Raw genomic sequence first — 26,826 nt, 5'->3', positions numbered from 1 at the left:
GATTAACCGGTGATCAGATGACCCAACCCCATGAAACCTGGCCAAAATCAAATTTTGCTCGACAACTCGAAATCCACGCACATTTCCTCGACCACGAAAAGAAATTTTTCTAGGCAAATCAATGATTTCGAACAACTTTCATTCAATGGGTTTTTGCTAAATCGGAAGTACAAGACCACCCGGTGAGCAAAGATGACCCAACCCGATGAAAGTTAGCCAAAATCACATCTTGCTCGGTAACTCGAAATCCGTGCACATTTTATGGATCACGAAGGAAAACTTACCAGGTAAATCAATGATTTCAAGCAACTTTCGTTCAATGGGTTTTCGGTAATTCGGAAGTACAGGATCGCCCGGTGACCAAAGATGACACAACGCGGTGAAAGTTAGCCAAAATCGCATTTTGCTCGGTAACTCGAAATCCGTGCACATTTTCTCGATCATGAAAGAAATTTTGCCGTGTAAATCAAGGTTTCCGAGCAGCTTTCATTCAATGGGTTTTTGCTAATTCGGAAGTACAAGACCACCCGGTGACCAATGACGACCCAACCCGATGAAAGTTACCCAAAATCACATCTTGATCGGTACCTCGAAATCCGTGCACATTTTCTCGATCACGAAAGAAAATTTACCAGGTAAATCGATGATTTCGAGCAACTTTCATTGAATGGGTTTTTGCCAATTCGAAAGTTAAAGTTCGGTAGTGTGTGTGTACAAGTGTCGAAGCTGCGGTCCCCGGGTAATTACGGACCAAAAGCAAATTTTTTTTATTGAAACATACATTATTCGTGTGCCTTAATTTTGTCGAACGATGACCTGATGACTAGCATTGTTCCCTAGATTTTTTGAACGACGACCTTGAAACTAGCCCTATTGCCTTGAGCTTGTTGCCTTGATTTTTTAAACGATGACCTGAAGACTAGCCTCTTGGAGAACTGGGGAGCTATCCACATTGCCTTGAGGTATATATTGATTACTCGAACTTGTTGCATTAATTTTTCGAACGATGACCTGGTGACAAGCCCTGCTGCCTAGATTTGTCGAACGATGGCCTTGAAAGATGCCTCCCCCAACACGTTGCCTTGTTAACTAGTTCCATGTTGCCTTGATTTGTCCAACACGTTGCCTTGATATGTCGAACGATGTCCTGAAAACTAGCCCCGTTCCCTTTATTTCTTGAACGACGACCTGGAAACTAGCCTCGTTACCTTGATTGCTGGAACACGTTGCCTTGTTATCTCTAACGACGACCTGGAAACTTGCATCGTTGCCCTGAATACTCGAACACGTTGCCTTGAAAACATGCCATGATGACCTCAAAACTAGCCTCGCTGCCTTGATTTCTTGAACGATGACCGGAAAACTAGCCACGGTGCCTTGATTTCCCCCGACGTCGTGCGCATACTAAAAAATATGCATCCTCGGGGAAACCAGTGTCTGTTGCCTTGATTTCTTGAACATGTTGGCTTGATTTTTAGAACGATGACCTGAAAACTAGCCTTGCGGCCTTGAATTCTAGGACATGTTGTCTTGATATCTCAAACGGAAGCCTGATTGCTATCCCCATTGCCTTGATGTATATATAGGGGGACCATGGCGACGAAGCCACCATCGAGCACCGACAAGGCAAGCCCAATGAACCGTGAACGAAGCCCACCCCAACATGTTGCCTTGTTTGCTCGAACGACGACGTGAAAACTAGCCTTGTTGCCTTGATTATTCGAACTTGTTGCTTAGATATATTGAACGATGACCTTGAAACTAGGCCTGTTGCCTTTATTGTTGTTGCCTTGATTTTTAGAATGATGACCTGAAAACTAGCCTTGTGGCCTTGGTTTCTAGAACATGATGTCTTGGTATCTCGAATGACGAGCGGAGAGCAATGCCCATTGCCTTGATTTTTCGAACGAAGACCTGAAAAGCAAGCCATGTTGCCTTGATATCTCGAACCCGATGGCTTGGTTTTTCGAATGAAGGACTTAAAATTTGCCCCGTTGCCTTGATTTCACGAACGATGCTTCGGTTTAAGTAAAATGTTGGCGGCCTTTTTCGGACGACGGCTGAAAGCTGGCGTGTTGCCTTGATCTGACGAACGGTGTCCTAAAATCTTCCCTCGTTGCCATGACTTTTAAAACATGTTGTCTTGATTTTCTTAAACAACAACCTTAAAACTATCCCCGATTCCTTGATTTACGGAACGAAGACAAGAAAACTAGCCTTGTTGCCTTGAAACCTCAAACATGTTTCCTTGGTTTTTCGACCGACTAACTGAAAACCAGCACCGTTGCCTTGATTTATGGAACGCCTTTGATTTCTACAACATGTTGTCCGTGTTTCTCGAACGACGACCTGAACGCTTGGATTTTTTATTGAATGACGGCCTGAAAACAAGCCTTGTTGCCTTGATTACTCGAACATGTTGCCTTGAATTATCAAACTACGACCTGAAAACTACCCCCGTAGCCTTTTTATTTCTCGAACGATTCTTTGATTTCTAGAACATGTTGCTCGTTTTCTCGAAAGACGACCCGAAAGCAAGCCATACGAGGACCTAAAAGCAAGCCATGTGGCCTTTTGATATTTTGAAAACGTTGTCTTTGTTTATCGAATGGCGACCTGAAAAACTGGCCGTGTTGCATTGATTCCTTGAACGATGAGCTTAAAACGAGCCACGTTGCCTTGATAAAGGGCCGAGGAAGCAAGACCTCATCCTACAAAACGATACATGCAAGCCAAAGGATCAAACGAAGAACGCCATGACCCATTAACGACCCCGATCTATATGTTAGTTGGCTAAGGTGCATTCTAAATCCCTTATTATTGATGCATTTGAGGGTATGTCGATAGTAGTTGTAAATTACAGATCAAATAGTGCAGTTTGTATCTTGTACGGAGAAATTCTTTCATTTACGAAACCGAAACAAGCATAAGAAAATGCAACAAAATGAACTCCTTAGAAAAGCACCCATGCATTGGGGTTCGAATACAACCAAACACCGTCGAAGTCGCTATACACGATGCATGCCCATATTAAATGAGTATATGTTGCTCTTTGGACATTTTTGACGTCTTATGAGAAAACAAAGTATAATTGGTGGCCCTAGTAAGCGCAAGTCATCGGCTTAGGTTGTTATGTGTTTTTATCGGAGGTTGCGTCACCGTTGTTGGTGAATTACGGCCCGGTCACCGGGTTTTATTATTGTAAGGTCCTTTATCCTTGTCCAATTCGTGCCAAACCGACTTCATTTTGGCGAGTTATAGAGAATTATAGCGTCTGGGATTTTTCGACTCGGCCAAGACTAGATACGGTCAAGATTAACCGGTGATCAGATGACCCAACCCCATGAAACCTGGCCAAAATCAAATTTTGCTCGACAACTCGAAATCCACGCACATTTCCTCGACCACGAAAAGAAATTTTTCTAGGCAAATCAATGATTTCGAACAACTTTCATTCAATGGGTTTTTGCTAAATCGGAAGTACAAGACCACCCGGTGACCAAAGATGACCCAACCCGATGAAAGTTAGCCAAAATCACATCTTGCTCGGTAACTCGAAATCCGTGCACATTTTATGGATCACGAAGGAAAACTTACCAGGTAAATCAATGATTTCAAGCAACTTTCGTTCAATGGGTTTTCGGTAATTCGGAAGTACAGGATCGCCCGGTGACCAAAGATGACACAACGCGGTGAAAGTTAGCCAAAATCGCATTTTGCTCGGTAACTCGAAATCCGTGCACATTTTCTCGATCATGAAAGAAATTTTGCCGTGTAAATCAAGGTTTCCGAGCAGCTTTCATTCAATGGGTTTTTGCTAATTCGGAAGTACAAGACCACCCGGTGACCAATGACGACCCAACCCGATGAAAGTTACCCAAAATCACATCTTGATCGGTACCTCGAAATCCGTGCACATTTTCTCGATCACGAAAGAAAATTTACCAGGTAAATCGATGATTTCGAGCAACTTTCATTGAATGGGTTTTTGCCAATTCGAAAGTTAAAGTTCGGTAGTGTGTGTGTACAAGTGTCGAAGCTGCGGTCCCCGGGTAATTACGGACCAAAAGCAAATTTTTTTTATTGAAACATACATTATTCGTGTGCCTTAATTTTGTCGAACGATGACCTGATGACTAGCATTGTTCCCTAGATTTTTTGAACGACGACCTTGAAACTAGCCCTATTGCCTTGAGCTTGTTGCCTTGATTTTTTAAACGATGACCTGAAGACTAGCCTCTTGGAGAACTGGGGAGCTATCCACATTGCCTTGAGGTATATATTGATTACTCGAACTTGTTGCATTAATTTTTCGAACGATGACCTGGTGACAAGCCCTGCTGCCTAGATTTGTCGAACGATGGCCTTGAACGATGCCTCCCCCAACACGTTGCCTTGTTAACTAGTTCCATGTTGCCTTGATTTGTCCAACACGTTGCCTTGATATGTCGAACGATGTCCTGAAAACTAGCCCCGTTCCCTTTATTTCTTGAACGACGACCTGGAAACTAGCCTCGTTACCTTGATTGCTGGAACACGTTGCCTTGTTATCTCTAACGACGACCTGGAAACTTGCATCGTTGCCCTGAATACTCGAACACGTTGCCTTGAAAACATGCCATGATGACCTCAAAACTAGCCTCGCTGCCTTGATTTCTTGAACGATGACCGGAAAACTAGCCACGGTGCCTTGATTTCCCCCGACGTCGTGCGCATACTAAAAAATATGCATCCTCGGGGAAACCAGTGTCTGTTGCCTTGATTTCTTGAACATGTTGGCTTGATTTTTAGAACGATGACCTGAAAACTAGCCTTGCGGCCTTGAATTCTAGGACATGTTGTCTTGATATCTCAAACGGAAGCCTGATTGCTATCCCCATTGCCTTGATGTATATATAGGGGGACCATGGCGACGAAGCCACCATCGAGCACCGACAAGGCAAGCCCAATGAACCGTGAACGAAGCCCACCCCAACATGTTGCCTTGTTTGCTCGAACGACGACGTGAAAACTAGCCTTGTTGCCTTGATTATTCGAACTTGTTGCTTAGATATATTGAACGATGACCTTGAAACTAGGCCTGTTGCCTTTATTGTTGTTGCCTTGATTTTTAGAATGATGACCTGAAAACTAGCCTTGTGGCCTTGGTTTCTAGAACATGATGTCTTGGTATCTCGAATGACGAGCGGAGAGCAATGCCCATTGCCTTGATTTTTCGAACGAAGACCTGAAAAGCAAGCCATGTTGCCTTGATATCTCGAACCCGATGGCTTGGTTTTTCGAATGAAGGACTTAAAATTTGCCCCGTTGCCTTGATTTCACGAACGATGCTTCGGTTTAAGTAAAATGTTGGCGGCCTTTTTCGGACGACGGCTGAAAGCTGGCGTGTTGCCTTGATCTGACGAACGGTGTCCTAAAATCTTCCCTCGTTGCCATGACTTTTAAAACATGTTGTCTTGATTTTCTTAAACAACAACCTTAAAACTATCCCCGATTCCTTGATTTACGGAACGAAGACAAGAAAACTAGCCTTGTTGCCTTGAAACCTCAAACATGTTTCCTTGGTTTTTCGACCGACTAACTGAAAACCAGCACCGTTGCCTTGATTTATGGAACGCCTTTGATTTCTACAACATGTTGTCCGTGTTTCTCGAACGACGACCTGAACGCTTGGATTTTTTATTGAACGACGGCCTGAAAACAAGCCTTGTTGCCTTGATTACTCGAACATGTTGCCTTGAATTATCAAACTACGACCTGAAAACTACCCCCGTAGCCTTTTTATTTCTCGAACGATTCTTTGATTTCTAGAACATGTTGCCTCGTTTTCTCGAAAGACGACCCGAAAGCAAGCCATACAAGGACCTAAAAGCAAGCCATGTGGCCTTTTGATATTTTGAAAACGTTGTCTTTGTTTATCGAATGGCGACCTGAAAAACTGGCCGTGTTGCATTGATTCCTTGAACGATGAGCTTAAAACGAGCCACGTTGCCTTGATAAAGGGCCGAGGAAGCAAGACCTCATCCTACAAAACGATACATGCAAGCCAAAGGATCAAACGAAGAACGCCATGACCCATTAACGACCCCGATCTATATGTTAGTTGGCTAAGGTGCATTCTAAATCCCTTATTATTGATGCATTTGAGGGTATGTCGATAGTAGTTGTAAATTACAGATCCAATAGTGCAGTTTGTATCTTGTACGGAGAAATTCTTTCATTTACGAAACCGAAACAAGCATAAGAAAATGCAACAAAATGAACTCCTTAGAAAAGCACCCATGCATTGGGGTTCGAATACAACCAAACACCGTCGAAGTCACTATACACGATGCATGCCCATATTAAATGAGTATATGTTGCTCTTTGGACATTTTTGACGTCTTATGAGAAAACAAAGTATAATTGGTGGCCCTAGTAAGCGCAAGTCATCGGCTTAGGTTGTTATGTGTTTTTATCGGAGGTTGCGTCACCGTTGTTGGTGAATTACGGCCCGGTCACCGGGTTTTATTATTGTAAGGTCCTTTATCCTTGTCCAATTCGTGCCAAACCGACTTCATTTTGGCGAGTTATAGAGAATTATAGCGTCTGGGATTTTTCGACTCGGCCAAGACTAGATACGGTCAAGATTAACCGGTGATCAGATGACCCAACCCCATGAAACCTGGCCAAAATCAAATTTTGCTCGACAACTCGAAATCCACGCACATTTCCTCGACCACGAAAAGAAATTTTTCTAGGCAAATCAATGATTTCGAACAACTTTCATTCAATGGGTTTTTGCTAAATCGGAAGTACAAGACCACCCGGTGAGCAAAGATGACCCAACCCGATGAAAGTTAGCCAAAATCACATCTTGCTCGGTAACTCGAAATCCGTGCACATTTTATGGATCACGAAGGAAAACTTACCAGGTAAATCAATGATTTCAAGCAACTTTCGTTCAATGGGTTTTCGGTAATTCGGAAGTACAGGATCGCCCGGTGACCAAAGATGACACAACGCGGTGAAAGTTAGCCAAAATCGCATTTTGCTCGGTAACTCGAAATCCGTGCACATTTTCTCGATCATGAAAGAAATTTTGCCGTGTAAATCAAGGTTTCCGAGCAGCTTTCATTCAATGGGTTTTTGCTAATTCGGAAGTACAAGACCACCCGGTGACCAATGACGACCCAACCCGATGAAAGTTACCCAAAATCACATCTTGATCGGTACCTCGAAATCCGTGCACATTTTCTCGATCACGAAAGAAAATTTACCAGGTAAATCGATGATTTCGAGCAACTTTCATTGAATGGGTTTTTGCCAATTCGAAAGTTAAAGTTCGGTAGTGTGTGTGTACAAGTGTCGAAGCTGCGGTCCCCGGGTAATTACGGACCAAAAGCAAATTTTTTTTATTGAAACATACATTATTCGTGTGCCTTAATTTTGTCGAACGATGACCTGATGACTAGCATTGTTCCCTAGATTTTTTGAACGACGACCTTGAAACTAGCCCTATTGCCTTGAGCTTGTTGCCTTGATTTTTTAAACGATGACCTGAAGACTAGCCTCTTGGAGAACTGGGGAGCTATCCACATTGCCTTGAGGTATATATTGATTACTCGAACTTGTTGCATTAATTTTTCGAACGATGACCTGGTGACAAGCCCTGCTGCCTAGATTTGTCGAACGATGGCCTTGAAAGATGCCTCCCCCAACACGTTGCCTTGTTAACTAGTTCCATGTTGCCTTGATTTGTCCAACACGTTGCCTTGATATGTCGAACGATGTCCTGAAAACTAGCCCCGTTCCCTTTATTTCTTGAACGACGACCTGGAAACTAGCCTCGTTACCTTGATTGCTGGAACACGTTGCCTTGTTATCTCTAACGACGACCTGGAAACTTGCATCGTTGCCCTGAATACTCGAACACGTTGCCTTGAAAACATGCCATGATGACCTCAAAACTAGCCTCGCTGCCTTGATTTCTTGAACGATGACCGGAAAACTAGCCACGGTGCCTTGATTTCCCCCGACGTCGTGCGCATACTAAAAAATATGCATCCTCGGGGAAACCAGTGTCTGTTGCCTTGATTTCTTGAACATGTTGGCTTGATTTTTAGAACGATGACCTGAAAACTAGCCTTGCGGCCTTGAATTCTAGGACATGTTGTCTTGATATCTCAAACGGAAGCCTGATTGCTATCCCCATTGCCTTGATGTATATATAGGGGGACCATGGCGACGAAGCCACCATCGAGCACCGACAAGGCAAGCCCAATGAACCGTGAACGAAGCCCACCCCAACATGTTGCCTTGTTTGCTCGAACGACGACGTGAAAACTAGCCTTGTTGCCTTGATTATTCGAACTTGTTGCTTAGATATATTGAACGATGACCTTGAAACTAGGCCTGTTGCCTTTATTGTTGTTGCCTTGATTTTTAGAATGATGACCTGAAAACTAGCCTTGTGGCCTTGGTTTCTAGAACATGATGTCTTGGTATCTCGAATGACGAGCGGAGAGCAATGCCCATTGCCTTGATTTTTCGAACGAAGACCTGAAAAGCAAGCCATGTTGCCTTGATATCTCGAACCCGATGGCTTGGTTTTTCGAATGAAGGACTTAAAATTTGCCCCGTTGCCTTGATTTCACGAACGATGCTTCGGTTTAAGTAAAATGTTGGCGGCCTTTTTCGGACGACGGCTGAAAGCTGGCGTGTTGCCTTGATCTGACGAACGGTGTCCTAAAATCTTCCCTCGTTGCCATGACTTTTAAAACATGTTGTCTTGATTTTCTTAAACAACAACCTTAAAACTATCCCCGATTCCTTGATTTACGGAACGAAGACAAGAAAACTAGCCTTGTTGCCTTGAAACCTCAAACATGTTTCCTTGGTTTTTCGACCGACTAACTGAAAACCAGCACCGTTGCCTTGATTTATGGAACGCCTTTGATTTCTACAACATGTTGTCCGTGTTTCTCGAACGACGACCTGAACGCTTGGATTTTTTATTGAACGACGGCCTGAAAACAAGCCTTGTTGCCTTGATTACTCGAACATGTTGCCTTGAATTATCAAACTACGACCTGAAAACTACCCCCGTAGCCTTTTTATTTCTCGAACGATTCTTTGATTTCTAGAACATGTTGCTCGTTTTCTCGAAAGACGACCCGAAAGCAAGCCATACGAGGACCTAAAAGCAAGCCATGTGGCCTTTTGATATTTTGAAAACGTTGTCTTTGTTTATCGAATGGCGACCTGAAAAACTGGCCGTGTTGCATTGATTCCTTGAACGATGAGCTTAAAACGAGCCACGTTGCCTTGATAAAGGGCCGAGGAAGCAAGACCTCATCCTACAAAACGATACATGCAAGCCAAAGGATCAAACGAAGAACGCCATGACCCATTAACGACCCCGATCTATATGTTAGTTGGCTAAGGTGCATTCTAAATCCCTTATTATTGATGCATTTGAGGGTATGTCGATAGTAGTTGTAAATTACAGATCAAATAGTGCAGTTTGTATCTTGTACGGAGAAATTCTTTCATTTACGAAACCGAAACAAGCATAAGAAAATGCAACAAAATGAACTCCTTAGAAAAGCACCCATGCATTGGGGTTCGAATACAACCAAACACCGTCGAAGTCGCTATACACGATGCATGCCCATATTAAATGAGTATATGTTGCTCTTTGGACATTTTTGACGTCTTATGAGAAAACAAAGTATAATTGGTGGCCCTAGTAAGCGCAAGTCATCGGCTTAGGTTGTTATGTGTTTTTATCGGAGGTTGCGTCACCGTTGTTGGTGAATTACGGCCCGGTCACCGGGTTTTATTATTGTAAGGTCCTTTATCCTTGTCCAATTCGTGCCAAACCGACTTCATATTGGCGAGTTATAGAGAATTATAGCGTCTGGGATTTTTCGACTCGGCCAAGACTAGATACGGTCAAGATTAACCGGTGATCAGATGACCCAACCCCATGAAACCTGGCCAAAATCAAATTTTGCTCGACAACTCGAAATCCACGCACATTTCCTCGACCACGAAAAGAAATTTTTCTAGGCAAATCAATGATTTCGAACAACTTTCATTCAATGGGTTTTTGCTAAATCGGAAGTACAAGACCACCCGGTGACCAAAGATGACCCAACCCGATGAAAGTTAGCCAAAATCACATCTTGCTCGGTAACTCGAAATCCGTGCACATTTTATGGATCACGAAGGAAAACTTACCAGGTAAATCAATGATTTCAAGCAACTTTCGTTCAATGGGTTTTCGGTAATTCGGAAGTACAGGATCGCCCGGTGACCAAAGATGACACAACGCGGTGAAAGTTAGCCAAAATCGCATTTTGCTCGGTAACTCGAAATCCGTGCACATTTTCTCGATCATGAAAGAAATTTTGCCGTGTAAATCAAGGTTTCCGAGCAGCTTTCATTCAATGGGTTTTTGCTAATTCGGAAGTACAAGACCACCCGGTGACCAATGACGACCCAACCCGATGAAAGTTACCCAAAATCACATCTTGATCGGTACCTCGAAATCCGTGCACATTTTCTCGATCACGAAAGAAAATTTACCAGGTAAATCGATGATTTCGAGCAACTTTCATTGAATGGGTTTTTGCCAATTCGAAAGTTAAAGTTCGGTAGTGTGTGTGTACAAGTGTCGAAGCTGCGGTCCCCGGGTAATTACGGACCAAAAGCAAATTTTTTTTATTGAAACATACATTATTCGTGTGCCTTAATTTTGTCGAACGATGACCTGATGACTAGCATTGTTCCCTAGATTTTTTGAACGACGACCTTGAAACTAGCCCTATTGCCTTGAGCTTGTTGCCTTGATTTTTTAAACGATGACCTGAAGACTAGCCTCTTGGAGAACTGGGGAGCTATCCACATTGCCTTGAGGTATATATTGATTACTCGAACTTGTTGCATTAATTTTTCGAACGATGACCTGGTGACAAGCCCTGCTGCCTAGATTTGTCGAACGATGGCCTTGAACGATGCCTCCCCCAACACGTTGCCTTGTTAACTAGTTCCATGTTGCCTTGATTTGTCCAACACGTTGCCTTGATATGTCGAACGATGTCCTGAAAACTAGCCCCGTTCCCTTTATTTCTTGAACGACGACCTGGAAACTAGCCTCGTTACCTTGATTGCTGGAACACGTTGCCTTGTTATCTCTAACGACGACCTGGAAACTTGCATCGTTGCCCTGAATACTCGAACACGTTGCCTTGAAAACATGCCATGATGACCTCAAAACTAGCCTCGCTGCCTTGATTTCTTGAACGATGACCGGAAAACTAGCCACGGTGCCTTGATTTCCCCCGACGTCGTGCGCATACTAAAAAATATGCATCCTCGGGGAAACCAGTGTCTGTTGCCTTGATTTCTTGAACATGTTGGCTTGATTTTTAGAACGATGACCTGAAAACTAGCCTTGCGGCCTTGAATTCTAGGACATGTTGTCTTGATATCTCAAACGGAAGCCTGATTGCTATCCCCATTGCCTTGATGTATATATAGGGGGACCATGGCGACGAAGCCACCATCGAGCACCGACAAGGCAAGCCCAATGAACCGTGAACGAAGCCCACCCCAACATGTTGCCTTGTTTGCTCGAACGACGACGTGAAAACTAGCCTTGTTGCCTTGATTATTCGAACTTGTTGCTTAGATATATTGAACGATGACCTTGAAACTAGGCCTGTTGCCTTTATTGTTGTTGCCTTGATTTTTAGAATGATGACCTGAAAACTAGCCTTGTGGCCTTGGTTTCTAGAACATGATGTCTTGGTATCTCGAATGACGAGCGGAGAGCAATGCCCATTGCCTTGATTTTTCGAACGAAGACCTGAAAAGCAAGCCATGTTGCCTTGATATCTCGAACCCGATGGCTTGGTTTTTCGAATGAAGGACTTAAAATTTGCCCCGTTGCCTTGATTTCACGAACGATGCTTCGGTTTAAGTAAAATGTTGGCGGCCTTTTTCGGACGACGGCTGAAAGCTGGCGTGTTGCCTTGATCTGACGAACGGTGTCCTAAAATCTTCCCTCGTTGCCATGACTTTTAAAACATGTTGTCTTGATTTTCTTAAACAACAACCTTAAAACTATCCCCGATTCCTTGATTTACGGAACGAAGACAAGAAAACTAGCCTTGTTGCCTTGAAACCTCAAACATGTTTCCTTGGTTTTTCGACCGACTAACTGAAAACCAGCACCGTTGCCTTGATTTATGGAACGCCTTTGATTTCTACAACATGTTGTCCGTGTTTCTCGAACGACGACCTGAACGCTTGGATTTTTTATTGAACGACGGCCTGAAAACAAGCCTTGTTGCCTTGATTACTCGAACATGTTGCCTTGAATTATCAAACTACGACCTGAAAACTACCCCCGTAGCCTTTTTATTTCTCGAACGATTCTTTGATTTCTAGAACATGTTGCCTCGTTTTCTCGAAAGACGACCCGAAAGCAAGCCATACAAGGACCTAAAAGCAAGCCATGTGGCCTTTTGATATTTTGAAAACGTTGTCTTTGTTTATCGAATGGCGACCTGAAAAACTGGCCGTGTTGCATTGATTCCTTGAACGATGAGCTTAAAACGAGCCACGTTGCCTTGATAAAGGGCCGAGGAAGCAAGACCTCATCCTACAAAACGATACATGCAAGCCAAAGGATCAAACGAAGAACGCCATGACCCATTAACGACCCCGATCTATATGTTAGTTGGCTAAGGTGCATTCTAAATCCCTTATTATTGATGCATTTGAGGGTATGTCGATAGTAGTTGTAAATTACAGATCCAATAGTGCAGTTTGTATCTTGTACGGAGAAATTCTTTCATTTACGAAACCGAAACAAGCATAAGAAAATGCAACAAAATGAACTCCTTAGAAAAGCACCCATGCATTGGGGTTCGAATACAACCAAACACCGTCGAAGTCACTATACACGATGCATGCCCATATTAAATGAGTATATGTTGCTCTTTGGACATTTTTTACGTCTTATGAGAAAACAAAGTATAATTGGTGGCCCTAGTAAGCGCAAGTCATCGGCTTAGGTTGTTATGTGTTTTTATCGGAGGTTGCGTCACCGTTGTTGGTGAATTACGGCCCGGTCACCGGGTTTTATTATTGTAAGGTCCTTTATCCTTATCCAATTCGTGCCAAACCGACTTCATTTTGGCGAGTTATAGAGAATTATAGCGTCTGGGATTTTTCGACTCGGCCAAGACTAGATACGGTCAAGATTAACCGGTGATCAGATGACCCAACCCCATGAAACCTGGCCAAAATCAAATTTTGCTCGACAACTCGAAATCCACGCACATTTCCTCGACCACGAAAAGAAATTTTTCTAGGCAAATCAATGATTTCGAACAACTTTCATTCAATGGGTTTTTGCTAAATCGGAAGTACAAGACCACCCGGTGACCAAAGATGACCCAACCCGATGAAAGTTAGCCAAAATCACATCTTGCTCGGTAACTCGAAATCCGTGCACATTTTATGGATCACGAAGGAAAACTTACCAGGTAAATCAATGATTTCGAGCAACTTTCGTTCAATGGGTTTTCGGTAATTCGGAAGTACAGGATCGTCCGGTGACCAAAGATGACACAACGCGGTGAAAGTTAGCCAAAATCGCATTTTGCTCGGTAACTCGAAATCCGTGCACATTTTCTCGATCATGAAAGAAATTTTGCCGTGTAAATCAAGGTTTCCGAGCAGCTTTCATTCAATGGGTTTTTGCTAATTCGGAAGTACAAGACCACCCGGTGACCAATGACGACCCAACCCGATGAAAGTTAGCCAAAATCACATCTTGATCGGTACCTCGAAATCCGTGCACATTTTCTCGATCACGAAAGAAAATTTACCAGGCGACGAAGCCACCATCGAGCACCGACAAGGCAAGCCCAATGAACCGTGAACGAAGCCCACCCCAACATGTTGCCTTGTTTGCTCGAACGACGACGTGAAAACTAGCCTTGTTGCCTTGATTATTCGAACTTGTTGCTTAGATATATTGAACGATGACCTTGAAACTAGGCCTGTTGCCTTTATTGTTGTTGCCTTGATTTTTAGAATGATGACCTGAAAACTAGCCTTGTGGCCTTGGTTTCTAGAACATGATGTCTTGGTATCTCGAATGACGAGCGGAGAGCAATGCCCATTGCCTTGATTTTTCGAACGAAGACCTGAAAAGCAAGCCATGTTGCCTTGATATCTCGAACCCGATGGCTTGGTTTTTCGAATGAAGGACTTAAAATTTGCCCCGTTGCCTTGATTTCACGAACGATGCTTCGGTTTAAGTAAAATGTTGGCGGCCTTTTTCGGACGACGGCTGAAAGCTGGCGTGTTGCCTTGATCTGACGAACGGTGTCCTAAAATCTTCCCTCGTTGCCATGACTTTTAAAACATGTTGTCTTGATTTTCTTAAACAACAACCTTAAAACTATCCCCGATTCCTTGATTTACGGAACGAAGACAAGAAAACTAGCCTTGTTGCCTTGAAACCTCAAACATGTTTCCTTGGTTTTTCGACCGACTAACTGAAAACCAGCACCGTTGCCTTGATTTATGGAACGCCTTTGATTTCTACAACATGTTGTCCGTGTTTCTCGAACGACGACCTGAACGCTTGGATTTTTTATTGAACGACGGCCTGAAAACAAGCCTTGTTGCCTTGATTACTCGAACATGTTGCCTTGAATTATCAAACTACGACCTGAAAACTACCCCCGTAGCCTTTTTATTTCTCGAACGATTCTTTGATTTCTAGAACATGTTGCCTCGTTTTCTCGAAAGACGACCCGAAAGCAAGCCATACGAGGACCTAAAAGCAAGCCATGTGGCCTTTTGATATTTTGAAAACGTTGTCTTTGTTTATCGAATGGCGACCTGAAAAACTGGCCGTGTTGCATTGATTCCTTGAACGATGAGCTTAAAACGAGCCACGTTGCCTTGATAAAGGGCCGAGGAAGCAAGACCTCATCCTACAAAACGATACATGCAAGCCAAAGGATCAAACGAAGAACGCCATGACCCATTAACGACCCCGATCTATATGTTAGTTGGCTAAGGTGCATTCTAAATCCCTTATTATTGATGCATTTGAGGGTATGTCGATAGTAGTTGTAAATTACAGATCCAATAGTGCAGTTTGTATCTTGTACGGAGAAATTCTTTCATTTACGAAACCGAAACAAGCATAAGAAAATGCAACAAAATGAACTCCTTAGAAAAGCACCCATGCATTGGGGTTCGAATACAACCAAACACCGTCGAAGTCACTATACACGATGCATGCCCATATTAAATGAGTATATGTTGCTCTTTGGACATTTTTGACGTCTTATGAGAAAACAAAGTATAATTGGTGGCCCTAGTAAGCGCAAGTCATCGGCTTAGGTTGTTATGTGTTTTTATCGGAGGTTGCGTCACCGTTGTTGGTGAATTACGGCCCGGTCACCGGGTTTTATTATTGTAAGGTCCTTTATCCTTATCCAATTCGTGCCAAACCGACTTCATTTTGGCGAGTTATAGAGAATTATAGCGTCTGGGATTTTTCGACTCGGCCAAGACTAGATACGGTCAAGATTAACCGGTGATCAGATGACCCAACCCCATGAAACCTGGCCAAAATCAAATTTTGCTCGACAACTCGAAATCCACGCACATTTCCTCGACCACGAAAAGAAATTTTTCTAGGCAAATCAATGATTTCGAACAACTTTCATTCAATGGGTTTTTGCTAAATCGGAAGTACAAGACCACCCGGTGACCAAAGATGACCCAACCCGATGAAAGTTAGCCAAAATCACATCTTGCTCGGTAACTCGAAATCCGTGCACATTTTATGGATCACGAAGGAAAACTTACCAGGTAAATCAATGATTTCGAGCAACTTTCGTTCAATGGGTTTTCGGTAATTCGGAAGTACAGGATCGTCCGGTGACCAAAGATGACACAACGCGGTGAAAGTTAGCCAAAATCGCATTTTGCTCGGTAACTCGAAATCCGTGCACATTTTCTCGATCATGAAAGAAATTTTGCCGTGTAAATCAAGGTTTCCGAGCAGCTTTCATTCAATGGGTTTTTGCTAATTCGGAAGTACAAGACCACCCGGTGACCAATGACGACCCAACCCGATGAAAGTTAGCCAAAATCACATCTTGATCGGTACCTCGAAATCCGTGCACATTTTCTCGATCACGAAAGAAAATTTACCAGGCGACGAAGCCACCATCGAGCACCGACAAGGCAAGCCCAATGAACCGTGAACGAAGCCCACCCCAACATGTTGCCTTGTTTGCTCGAACGACGACGTGAAAACTAGCCTTGTTGCCTTGATTATTCGAACTTGTTGCTTAGATATATTGAACGATGACCTTGAAACTAGGCCTGTTGCCTTTATTGTTGTTGCCTTGATTTTTAGAATGATGACCTGAAAACTAGCCTTGTGGCCTTGGTTTCTAGAACATGATGTCTTGGTATCTCGAATGACGAGCGGAGAGCAATGCCCATTGCCTTGATTTTTCGAACGAAGACCTGAAAAGCAAGCCATGTTGCCTTGATATCTCGAACCCGATGGCTTGGTTTTTCGAATGAAGGACTTAAAATTTGCCCCGTTGCCTTGATTTCACGAACGATGCTTCGGTTTAAGTAAAATGTTGGCGGCCTTTTTCGGACGACGGCTGAAAGCTGGCGTGTTGCCTTGATCTGACGAACGGTGTCCTAAAATCTTCCCTCGTTGCCATGACTTTTAAAACATGTTGTCTTGATTTTCTTAAACAACAACCTTAAAACTATCCCCGATTCCTTGATTTACGGAACGAAGACAAGAAAACTAGCCTTGTTGCCTTGAAACCTCAAACATGTTTCCTTGGTTTTTCGACCGACTAACTGAAAACCAGCACCGTTGCCTTGATTTATGGAACGCCTTTGATTTCTACAACATGTTGTCCGTGTTTCTCGAACGACGACCTGAACGCTTGGATTTTTTATTGAACGACGGCCTGAAAACAAGCCTTGTTGCCTTGATTACTCGAACATGTTGCCTTGAATTATCAAACTACGACCTGAAAACTACCCCCGTAGCCTTTTTATTTCTCGAACGATTCTTTGATTTCTAGAACATGTTGCCTCGTTTTCTCGAAAGACGACCCGAAAGCAAGCCATACGAGGACCTAAAAGCAAGCCATGTGGCCTTTTGATATTTTGAAAACGTTGTCTTTGTTTATCGAATGGCGACCTGAAAAACTGGCCGTGTTGCATTGATTCCTTGAACGATGAGCTTAAAACGAGCCACGTTGCCTTGATAAAGGGCCGAGGAAGCAAGACCTCATCCTACAAAACGATACATGCAAGCCAAAGGATCAAACGAAGAACGCCATGACCCATTAACGACCCCGATCTATATGTTAGTTGGCTAAGGTGCATTCTAAATCCCTTATTATTGATGCATTTGAGGGTATGTCGATAGTAGTTGTAAATTACAGATCCAATAGTGCAGTTTGTATCTTGTACGGAGAAATTCTTTCATTTACGAAACCGAAACAAGCATAAGAAAATGCAACAAAATGAACTCCTTAGAAAAGCACCCATGCATTGGGGTTCGAATACAACCAAACACCGTCGAAGTCACTATACACGATGCATGCCCATATTAAATGAGTATATGTTGCTCTTTGGACATTTTTGACGTCTTATGAGAAAACAAAGTATAATTGGTGGCCCTAGTAAGCGCAAGTCATCGGCTTAGGTTGTTATGTGTTTTTATCGGAGGTTGCGTCACCGTTGTTGGTGAATTACGGCCCGGTCACCGGGTTTTATTATTGTAAGGTACTTTATCCTTGTCCAATTCGTGCCAAACCGACTTCATTTTGGCGAGTTATAGAGAATTATAGCGTCTGGGATTTTTCGACTCGGCCAAGACTAGATACGGTCAAGATTAACCGGTGATCAGATGACCCAACCCCATGAAACCTGGCCAAAATCAAATTTTGCTCGACAACTCGAAATCCACGCACATTTCCTCGACCACGAAAAGAAATTTTTCTAGGCAAATCAATGATTTCGAACAACTTTCATTCAATGGGTTTTTGCTAAATCGGAAGTATAAGACCACCCGGTGACCAAAGATGACCCAACCCGATGAAAGTTAGCCAAAATCACATCTTGCTCGGTAACTCGAAATCCGTGCACATTTTATGGATCACGAAGGAAAACTTACCAGGTAAATCAATGATTTCGAGCAACTTTCATTCAATGGGTTTTCGGTAATTCGGAAGTACAGGATCGCCCGGTGACCAAAGATGACACAACGCGGTGAAAGTTAGCCAAAATCGCATTTTGCTCGGTAACTCGAAATCCGTGCACATTTTCTCGATCATGAAAGAAATTTTGCCGTGTAAATCAAGGTTTCCGAGCAGCTTTCATTCAATGGGTTTTTGCTAATTCGGAAGTACAAGACCACCCGGTGACCAATGACGACCCAACCCGATGAAAGTTACCCAAAATCACATCTTGATCGGTACCTCGAAATCCGTGCACATTTTCTCGATCACGAAAGAAAATTTACCAGGTAAATCGATGATTTCGAGCAACTTTCATTGAATGGGTTTTTGCCAATTCGAAAGTTAAAGTTCGGTAGTGTGTGTGTACAAGTGTCGAAGCTGCGGTCCCCGGGTAATTACGGACCAAAAGCAAATTTTTTTTATTGAAACATACATTATTCGTGTGCCTTAATTTTGTCGAACGATGACCTGATGACTAGCATTGTTCCCTAGATTTTTTGAACGACGACCTTGAAACTAGCCCTATTGCCTTGAGCTTGTTGCCTTGATTTTTTAAACGATGACCTGAAGACTAGCCTCTTGGAGAACTGGGGAGCTATCCACATTGCCTTGAGGTATATATTGATTACTCGAACTTGTTGCATTAATTTTTCGAACGATGACCTGGTGACAAGCCCTGCTGCCTAGATTTGTCGAACGATGGCCTTGAAAGATGCCTCCCCCAACACGTTGCCTTGTTAACTAGTTCCATGTTGCCTTGATTTGTCCAACACGTTGCCTTGATATGTCGAACGATGTCCTGAAAACTAGCCCCGTTCCCTTTATTTCTTGAACGACGACCTGGAAACTAGCCTCGTTACCTTGATTGCTGGAACACGTTGCCTTGTTATCTCTAACGACGACCTGGAAACTTGCATCGTTGCCCTGAATACTCGAACACGTTGCCTTGAAAACATGCCATGATGACCTCAAAACTAGCCTCGCTGCCTTGATTTCTTGAACGATGACCGGAAAACTAGCCACGGTGCCTTGATTTCCCCCGACGTCGTGCGCATACTAAAAAATATGCATCCTCGGGGAAACCAGTGTCTGTTGCCTTGATTTCTTGAACATGTTGGCTTGATTTTTAGAACGATGACCTGAAAACTAGCCTTGCGGCCTTGAATTCTAGGACATGTTGTCTTGATATCTCAAACGGAAGCCTGATTGCTATCCCCATTGCCTTGATGTATATATAGGGGGACCATGGCGACGAAGCCACCATCGAGCACTGACAAGGCAAGCCCAATGAACCGTGAACGAAGCCCACCCCAACATGTTGCCTTGTTTGCTCGAACGACGACGTGAAAACTAGCCTTGTTGCCTTGATTATTCGAACTTGTTGCTTAGATATATTGAACGATGACCTTGAAACTAGGCCTGTTGCCTTTATTGTTGTTGCCTTGATTTTTAGAATGATGACCTGAAAACTAGCCTTGTGGCCTTGGTTTCTAGAACATGATGTCTTGGTATCTCGAATGACGAGCGGAGAGCAATGCCCATTGCCTTGATTTTTCGAACGAAGACCTGAAAAGCAAGCCATGTTGCCTTGATATCTCGAACCCGATGGCTTGGTTTTTCGAATGAAGGACTTAAAATTTGCCCCGTTGCCTTGATTTCACGAACGATGCTTCGGTTTAAGTAAAATGTTGGCGGCCTTTTTCGGACGACGGCTGAAAGCTGGCGTGTTGCCTTGATCTGACGAACGGTGTCCTAAAATCTTCCCTCGTTGCCATGACTTTTAAAACATGTTGTCTTGATTTTCTTAAACAACAACCTTAAAACTATCCCCGATTCCTTGATTTACGGAACGAAGACAAGAAAACTAGCCTTGTTGCCTTGAAACCTCAAACATGTTTCCTTGGTTTTTCGACCGACTAACTGAAAACCAGCACCGTTGCCTTGATTTATGGAACGCCTTTGATTTCTACAACATGTTGTCCGTGTTTCTCGAACGACGACCTGAACGCTTGGATTTTTTATTGAACGACGGCCTGAAAACAAGCCTTGTTGCCTTGATTACTCGAACATGTTGCCTTGAATTATCAAACTACGACCTGAAAACTACCCCCGTAGCCTTTTTATTTCTCGAACGATTCTTTGATTTCTAGAACATGTTGCCTCGTTTTCTCGAAAGACGACCCGAAAGCAAGCCATACGAGGACCTAAAAGCAAGCCATGTGGCCTTTTGATATTTTGAAAACGTTGTCTTTGTTTATCGAATGGCGACCTGAAAAACTGGCCGTGTTGCATTGATTCCTTGAACGATGAGCTTAAAACGAGCCACGTTGCCTTGATAAAGGGCCGAGGAAGCAAGACCTCATCCTACAAAACGATACATGCAAGCCAAAGGATCAAACGAAGAACGCCATGACCCATTAACGACCCCGATCTATATGTTAGTTGGCTAAGGTGCATTCTAAATCCCTTATTATTGATGCATTTGAGGGTATGTCGATAGTAGTTGTAAATTACAGATCCAATAGTGCAGTTTGTATCTTGTACGGAGAAATTCTTTCATTTACGAAACCGAAACAAGCATAAGAAAATGCAACAAAATGAACTCCTTAGAAAAGCACCCATGCATTGGGGTTCGAATACAACCAAACACCGTCGAAGTCACTATACACGATGCATGCCCATATTAAATGAGTATATGTTGCTCTTTGGACATTTTTGACGTCTTATGAGAAAACAAAGTATAATTGGTGGCCCTAGTAAGCGCAAGTCATCGGCTTAGGTTGTTATGTGTTTTTATCGGAGGTTGCGTCACCGTTGTTGGTGAATTACGGCCCGGTCACCGGGTTTTATTATTGTAAGGTCCTTTATCCTTGTCCAATTCGTGCCAAACCGACTTCATTTTGGCGAGTTATAGAGAATTATAGCGTCTGGGATTTTTCGACTCGGCCAAGACTAGATACGGTCAAGATTAACCGGTGATCAGATGACCCAACCCCATGAAACCTGGCCAAAATCAAATTTTGCTCGACAACTCGAAATCCACGCACATTTCCTCGACCACGAAAAGAAATTTTTCTAGGCAAATCAATGATTTCGAACAACTTTCATTCAATGGGTTTTTGCTAAATCGGAAGTACAAGACCACCCGGTGACCAAAGATGACCCAACCCGATGAAAGTTAGCCAAAATCACATCTTGCTCGGTAACTCGAAATCCGTGCACATTTTATGGATCACGAAGGAAAACTTACCAGGTAAATCAATGATTTCGAGCAACTTTCGTTCAATGGGTTTTCGGTAATTCGGAAGTACAGGATCGCCCGGTGACCAAAGATGACACAACGCGGTGAAAGTTAGCCAAAATCGCATTTTGCTCGGTAACTCGAAATCCGTGCACATTTTCTCGATCATGAAAGAAATTTTGCCGTGTAAATCAAGGTTTCCGAGCAGCTTTCATTCAATGGGTTTTTGCTAATTCGGAAGTACAAGACCACCCGGTGACCAATGACGACCCAACCCGATGAAAGTTACCCAAAATCACATCTTGATCGGTACCTCGAAATCCGTGCACATTTTCTCGATCACGAAAGAAAATTTACCAGGTAAATCGATGATTTCGAGCAACTTTCATTGAATGGGTTTTTGCCAATTCGAAAGTTAAAGTTCGGTAGTGTGTGTGTACAAGTGTCGAAGCTGCGGTCCCCGGGTAATTACGGACCAAAAGCAAATTTTTTTTATTGAAACATACATTATTCGTGTGCCTTAATTTTGTCGAACGATGACCTGATGACTAGCATTGTTCCCTAGATTTTTTGAACGACGACCTTGAAACTAGCCCTATTGCCTTGAGCTTGTTGCCTTGATTTTTTAAACGATGACCTGAAGACTAGCCTCTTGGAGAACTGGGGAGCTATCCACATTGCCTTGAGGTATATATTGATTACTCGAACTTGTTGCATTAATTTTTCGAACGATGACCTGGTGACAAGCCCTGCTGCCTAGATTTGTCGAACGATGGCCTTGAAAGATGCCTCCCCCAACACGTTGCCTTGTTAACTAGTTCCATGTTGCCTTGATTTGTCCAACACGTTGCCTTGATATGTCGAACGATGTCCTGAAAACTAGCCCCGTTCCCTTTATTTCTTGAACGACGACCTGGAAACTAGCCTCGTTACCTTGATTGCTGGAACACGTTGCCTTGTTATCTCTAACGACGACCTGGAAACTTGCATCGTTGCCCTGAATACTCGAACACGTTGCCTTGAAAACATGCCATGATGACCTCAAAACTAGCCTCGCTGCCTTGATTTCTTGAACGATGACCGGAAAACTAGCCACGGTGCCTTGATTTCCCCCGACGTCGTGCGCATACTAAAAAATATGCATCCTCGGGGAAACCAGTGTCTGTTGCCTTGATTTCTTGAACATGTTGGCTTGATTTTTAGAACGATGACCTGAAAACTAGCCTTGCGGCCTTGAATTCTAGGACATGTTGTCTTGATATCTCAAACGGAAGCCTGATTGCTATCCCCATTGCCTTGATGTATATATAGGGGGACCATGGCGACGAAGCCACCATCGAGCACCGACAAGGCAAGCCCAATGAACCGTGAACGAAGCCCACCCCAACATGTTGCCTTGTTTGCTCGAACGACGACGTGAAAACTAGCCTTGTTGCCTTGATTATTCGAACTTGTTGCTTAGATATATTGAACGATGACCTTGAAACTAGGCCTGTTGCCTTTATTGTTGTTGCCTTGATTTTTAGAATGATGACCTGAAAACTAGCCTTGTGGCCTTGGTTTCTAGAACATGATGTCTTGGTATCTCGAATGACGAGCGGAGAGCAATGCCCATTGCCTTGATTTTTCGAACGAAGACCTGAAAAGCAAGCCATGTTGCCTTGATATCTCGAACCCGATGGCTTGGTTTTTCGAATGAAGGACTTAAAATTTGCCCCGTTGCCTTGATTTCACGAACGATGCTTCGGTTTAAGTAAAATGTTGGCGGCCTTTTTCGGACGACGGCTGAAAGCTGGCGTGTTGCCTTGATCTGACGAACGGTGTCCTAAAATCTTCCCTCGTTGCCATGACTTTTAAAACATGTTGTCTTGATTTTCTTAAACAACAACCTTAAAACTATCCCCGATTCCTTGATTTACGGAACGAAGACAAGAAAACTAGCCTTGTTGCCTTGAAACCTCAAACATGTTTCCTTGGTTTTTCGACCGACTAACTGAAAACCAGCACCGTTGCCTTGATTTATGGAACGCCTTTGATTTCTACAACATGTTGTCCGTGTTTCTCGAACGACGACCTGAACGCTTGGATTTTTTATTGAACGACGGCCTGAAAACAAGCCTTGTTGCCTTGATTACTCGAACATGTTGCCTTGAATTATCAAACTACGACCTGAAAACTACCCCCGTAGCCTTTTTATTTCTCGAACGATTCTTTGATTTCTAGAACATGTTGCCTCGTTTTCTCGAAAGACGACCCGAAAGCAAGCCATACGAGGACCTAAAAGCAAGCCATGTGGCCTTTTGATATTTTGAAAACGTTGTCTTTGTTTATCGAATGGCGACCTGAAAAACTGGCCGTGTTGCATTGATTCCTTGAACGATGAGCTTAAAACGAGCCACGTTGCCTTGATAAAGGGCCGAGGAAGCAAGACCTCATCCTACAAAACGATACATGCAAGCCAAAGGATCAAACGAAGAACGCCATGACCCATTAACGACCCCGATCTATATGTTAGTTGGCTAAGGTGCATTCTAAATCCCTTATTATTGATGCATTTGAGGGTATGTCGATAGTAGTTGTAAATTACAGATCCAATAGTGCAGTTTGTATCTTGTACGGAGAAATTCTTTCATTTACGAAACCGAAACAAGCATAAGAAAATGCAACAAAATGAACTCCTTAGAAAAGCACCCATGCATTGGGGTTCGAATACAACCAAACACCGTCGAAGTCACTATACACGATGCATGCCCATATTAAATGAGTATATGTTGCTCTTTGGACATTTTTGACGTCTTATGAGAAAACAAAGTATAATTGGTGGCCCTAGTAAGCGCAAGTCATCGGCTTAGGTTGTTATGTGTTTTTATCGGAGGTTGCGTCACCGTTGTTGGTGAATTACGGCCCGGTCACCGGGTTTTATTATTGTAAGGTCCTTTATCCTTGTCCAATTCGTGCCAAACCGACTTCATTTTGGCGAGTTATAGAGAATTATAGCGTCCGGGATTTTTCGACTCGGCCAAGACTAGATACGGTCAAGATTAACCGGTGATCAGATGACCCAACCCCATGAAACCTGGCCAAAATCAAATTTTGCTCGACAACTCGAAATCCACGCACATTTCCTCGACCACGAAAAGAAATTTTTCTAGGCAAATCAATGATTTCGAACAACTTTCATTCAATGGGTTTTTGCTAAATCGGAAGTACAAGACCACCCGGTGACCAAAGATGACCCAACCCGATGAAAGTTAGCCAAAATCACATCTTGCTCGGTAACTCGAAATCCGTGCACATTTTATGGATCACGAAGGAAAACTTACCAGGTAAATCAATGATTTCGAGCAACTTTCGTTCAATGGGTTTTCGGTAATTCGGAAGTACAGGATCGCCCGGTGACCAAAGATGACACAACGCGGTGAAAGTTAGCCAAAATCGCATTTTGCTCGGTAACTCGAAATCCGTGCACATTTTCTCGATCATGAAAGAAATTTTGCCGTGTAAATCAAGGTTTCCGAGCAGCTTTCATTCAATGGGTTTTTGCTAATTCGGAAGTACAAGACCACCCGGTGACCAATGACGACCCAACCCGATGAAAGTTACCCAAAATCACATCTTGATCGGTACCTCGAAATCCGTGCACATTTTCTCGATCACGAAAGAAAATTTACCAGGTAAATCGATGATTTCGAGCAACTTTCATTGAATGGGTTTTTGCCAATTCGAAAGTTAAAGTTCGGTAGTGTGTGTGTACAAGTGTCGAAGCTGCGGTCCCCGGGTAATTACGGACCAAAAGCAAATTTTTTTTATTGAAACATACATTATTCGTGTGCCTTAATTTTGTCGAACGATGACCTGATGACTAGCATTGTTCCCTAGATTTTTTGAACGACGACCTTGAAACTAGCCCTATTGCCTTGAGCTTGTTGCCTTGATTTTTTAAACGATGACCTGAAGACTAGCCTCTTGGAGAACTGGGGAGCTATCCACATTGCCTTGAGGTATATATTGATTACTCGAACTTGTTGCATTAATTTTTCGAACGATGACCTGGTGACAAGCCCTGCTGCCTAGATTTGTCGAACGATGGCCTTGAAAGATGCCTCCCCCAACACGTTGCCTTGTTAACTAGTTCCATGTTGCCTTGATTTGTCCAACACGTTGCCTTGATATGTCGAACGATGTCCTGAAAACTAGCCCCGTTCCCTTTATTTCTTGAACGACGACCTGGAAACTAGCCTCGTTACCTTGATTGCTGGAACACGTTGCCTTGTTATCTCTAACGACGACCTGGAAACTTGCATCGTTGCCCTGAATACTCGAACACGTTGCCTTGAAAACATGCCATGATGACCTCAAAACTAGCCTCGCTGCCTTGATTTCTTGAACGATGACCGGAAAACTAGCCACGGTGCCTTGATTTCCCCCGACGTCGTGCGCATACTAAAAAATATGCATCCTCGGGGAAACCAGTGTCTGTTGCCTTGATTTCTTGAACATGTTGGCTTGATTTTTAGAACGATGACCTGAAAACTAGCCTTGCGGCCTTGAATTCTAGGACATGTTGTCTTGATATCTCAAACGGAAGCCTGATTGCTATCCCCATTGCCTTGATGTATATATAGGGGGACCATGGCGACGAAGCCACCATCGAGCACCGACAAGGCAAGCCCAATGAACCGTGAACGAAGCCCACCCCAACATGTTGCCTTGTTTGCTCGAACGACGACGTGAAAACTAGCCTTGTTGCCTTGATTATTCGAACTTGTTGCTTAGATATATTGAACGATGACCTTGAAACTAGGCCTGTTGCCTTTATTGTTGTTGCCTTGATTTTTAGAATGATGACCTCAAAACTAGCCTTGTGGCCTTGGTTTCTAGAACATGATGTCTTGGTATCTCGAATGACGAGCGGAGAGCAATGCCCATTGCCTTGATTTTTCGAACGAAGACCTGAAAAGCAAGCCATGTTGCCTTGATATCTCGAACCCGATGGCTTGGTTTTTCGAATGAAGGACTTAAAATTTGCCCCGTTGCCTTGATTTCACGAACGATGCTTCGGTTTAAGTAAAATGTTGGCGGCCTTTTTCGGACGACGGCTGAAAGCTGGCGTGTTGCCTTGATCTGACGAACGGTGTCCTAAAATCTTCCCTCGTTGCCATGACTTTTAAAACATGTTGTCTTGATTTTCTTAAACAACAACCTTAAAACTATCCCCGATTCCTTGATTTACGGAACGAAGACAAGAAAACTAGCCTTGTTGCCTTGAAACCTCAA

Source organism: Lactuca virosa, chromosome 1, assembly GCF_052849685.1.
Source record: "Lactuca virosa cultivar CGN04683 chromosome 1, Lactuca_virosa_CGN04683_v6, whole genome shotgun sequence".
In the NCBI taxonomy this organism is placed as follows: Eukaryota; Viridiplantae; Streptophyta; class Magnoliopsida; order Asterales; family Asteraceae; genus Lactuca; species Lactuca virosa.
Note: the sequence above shows the minus strand (reverse complement) of the source record.